The sequence below is a fragment of the Cyprinus carpio genome, chromosome B22, assembly GCF_018340385.1.
Source record: "Cyprinus carpio isolate SPL01 chromosome B22, ASM1834038v1, whole genome shotgun sequence".
Classification (NCBI taxonomy): Eukaryota; Metazoa; Chordata; class Actinopteri; order Cypriniformes; family Cyprinidae; genus Cyprinus; species Cyprinus carpio.
Window position 1 is genome coordinate 3,529,920 of NC_056618.1, and position 2,845 is coordinate 3,532,764.

Sequence of the window (2,845 nt, forward strand, 5' to 3'; positions counted from 1 at the left end):
ATGAACCGGAAGTCTCGCCGAGAGGCTTTTACTTCTGCCTTGAAGAAAAAGGTGGATAAAAAAGCAAAATGAAAGTTTGTGATATGTGCTTCCGAAGTGAAACTTCGAAACCTCTGCAAATCATTTGTTTCGAACAAGTGTTTCTGAGTGCATATCAAACCACAAAATTCACGTGATTTCAGTAAATGAGGCTTCATTACTTCATAACTGTTTCAAAATGTTTCCAATCATGTGTGTTTACTGAAACTGCCTTCAGTGGCAAACCATTGAACCAGTGTCTGATTGATTTATTTTGCCACAAACACTGTATTCAGCTTTATGTGTATTTTGTTTTATTTGTGTTTGTGTGATTTTCATTTCGTTTGGCAGTAATTTTCTTGCTATTAGTAGTATTTATCATTAATCATCATCTTCATCATCATCAGAATGTGAACAGCTCAACTTCACTGAACTCTGTCAGGCATATGCAGGTAAATCTGTGGTGATATTAGTGTTTTTTAATACAATTTTGAGATTGTGACAGAGAATAAATCCAGCTTGTTAAAAGTTAACAGTACTATCATTACTCTTTTTTACACCCCCAGAAGTCCGTGTCCAGTGTTGTGATACAGTTGAAGCTGTGATCCGATTGGTCATCACTGCTCTGATGGGCGTGGCTGCTGCGGCTGCTATTGTTGTTTTGGTCAATGACATCAGATCTTACAAGAACTCTTAAAGTTGAAAACAGAACAGAAATCCATAAATATTGTTTAATTTCTTGGTTTCAATTGTTTTAATCTGCTAAGATAAAAATATGTGAGCGCACATACCAGTGCTTTCCTCTGAACTCTATCAAAGGTTTCCAGTACAGTTGTGGCCATATTCTTCAATATTTCATTTGAATCTGTATTGACATTTATTTTATACTTTGTCAATTACACTGTTTTTCCCGATAGAACAAAAACTGAGAATCATGCAATTAACAACTAAGGATCATATACAGTCGTGGCCAAAAGTTTTGAGAATTACATAAATATTGGAAATTGGAAAAGTTGCGGAAAGTTTTTATAATAGCAATTTGCATATACTCCAGAATGTTATGAAGAGTGATCAGATGAATTGCATAGTCCTCCTTTGCCATGAAAATTAACTTAATCCCAAAAAACCTTTCCACTGCATTTCATTGCTTCCATTAAAGGACCTGCTGAGATCATTTCAGTAATCATCTTGTTAACTCAGGTGAGAATGTTGACGAGCATAAGGCTGGAGATCATTATGTCAGGCTGATTGGGTTAGAATGGCAGACTTGACATGTTAAAGGGAGGGTGATGCTTGAAATCATTGTTCTTCCATTGTTAACCATGGTGACCTCCAAAGAAACGCGTGCAGCCATCATTGCGTTGCATAAAAATTGCTTCACAGGCAAGGATATTGTGGCTACTAAGACTGCACCTAAATCAACAATTTATAGGTTCATCAAGAACTTCAAGGAAAGAGGTTCAATTCTTGTAAAGAAGGCTTCAGGGCGTCCAAGACAGTGCAGCAAGTGCCAGGATTGTCTCCTAAAGAGGATTCAGCTGCGGGATCGGAGTGCCACCAGTGCAGAGCTTGCTCAGAAATGGCAGCAGGCAGGTGTGAGCGCATCTGCACGCACAGTGAGGCGAAGACTTTTGGAAGATGGCCTGGTGTCAAGAAGGCAGCAAAGAAGCCACTTCTCTCCAAAAAAAACATCAGGGACAGATTGATCTTCTGCAGAAAGTATAGTGAATGGACTGCTGAAGGACTGGGGCAAAGTCATATTCTCCGATGAAGCCCCTTTCCGATTGTTTGGGGCATCTGGAAAAAGGCTTGTCCGGAGAAGAAAAGGTGAGCGCTACCATCAGTCCTGTGTCATGCCAACAGTAAAGCATCCTGACACCACCATTCATGTGTGGGGTTGCTTCTCATCCAAGGGAGTGGGCTCACTCACAATTCTGCCCAAAAACACAGCCATGAATAAAGAATGGTACCAAACACCCTCCAACAGCAACTTCTTCCAACAACCCCAACAACAGTTTGGTGAAGAACAATGCATTTTCCAGCACGATGGAGCACCGTGCCATAAGGCAAAAGTGATAACTAAGTGGCTCGGGGACCAGAATGTTGAAATTTTGGGTCCATGGCCTGGAAACTCCCCAGATCTTAATCCCATTGAGAACTTGTGGTCTATCCTCAAGAGGCGGGTGGACAAACAAAAACCCACTAATTCTGACAAACTCCAATAAGTTATTATGAAAGAATGGGTTGCTATCAGTCAGGATTTGGCCCAGAAGTTGATTGAGAGCATGCCCAGTCGAACAGCAGAGGTCCTGAAAAAGAAGAGCCAACACTGCAAATACTGACTCTTTGCATAAATGTCATGTAATTGTCGATAAAAGCCTTTGAAACATATGAAGTGCTTGTAATTATATTTCAGTACATCACAGAAACAACTGAAACAAAGATCTAAAAGCAGTTTAGCAGCAAACTTTTTGAAAACTAATATTTATGTCTGTAATTTTTTTGAAAAGTTTTTGCTATGAGTGTTTTATGTGATTTTGATGTCATTAAGATCACAACAAAAAAACGTGTGCCTTGTTGCTAGAAAACGCTTGACAAATGAAAACAATATGCTTTCTACAAACCCGATTCCAAAAAATTTGGGACACTGTACAAATTGTGAATAAAAACAGAAAGCAATGATGTGGAAGTTTCAAATTTCAATTTTTTATTCAGAATACAACATAGATGACATATCAAATGTTTAAACTGAGAAAATGCATCATTTTAAGGGAAAAATAAGTTGATTTTAAATTTCATGGCATCAACACATCTCAAAAAAGTTGGG

The 2,845-nt window shown here is 38.6% G+C and overlaps 1 long non-coding RNA gene across 1 annotated transcript; it reads left to right on the top strand.

Annotated features, from left to right (window-relative positions):
- The first annotated feature begins 385 nt into the window (after nucleotides 1-385).
- On the top strand, nucleotides 386-927 carry LOC122141704. The gene is made up of 2 exons (XR_006158021.1): nucleotides 386-470; nucleotides 585-927. It is a non-coding gene; the product is annotated as an uncharacterized LOC122141704 (long non-coding RNA).
- The last annotated feature ends 1,918 nt before the right edge of the window (nucleotides 928-2,845 follow it).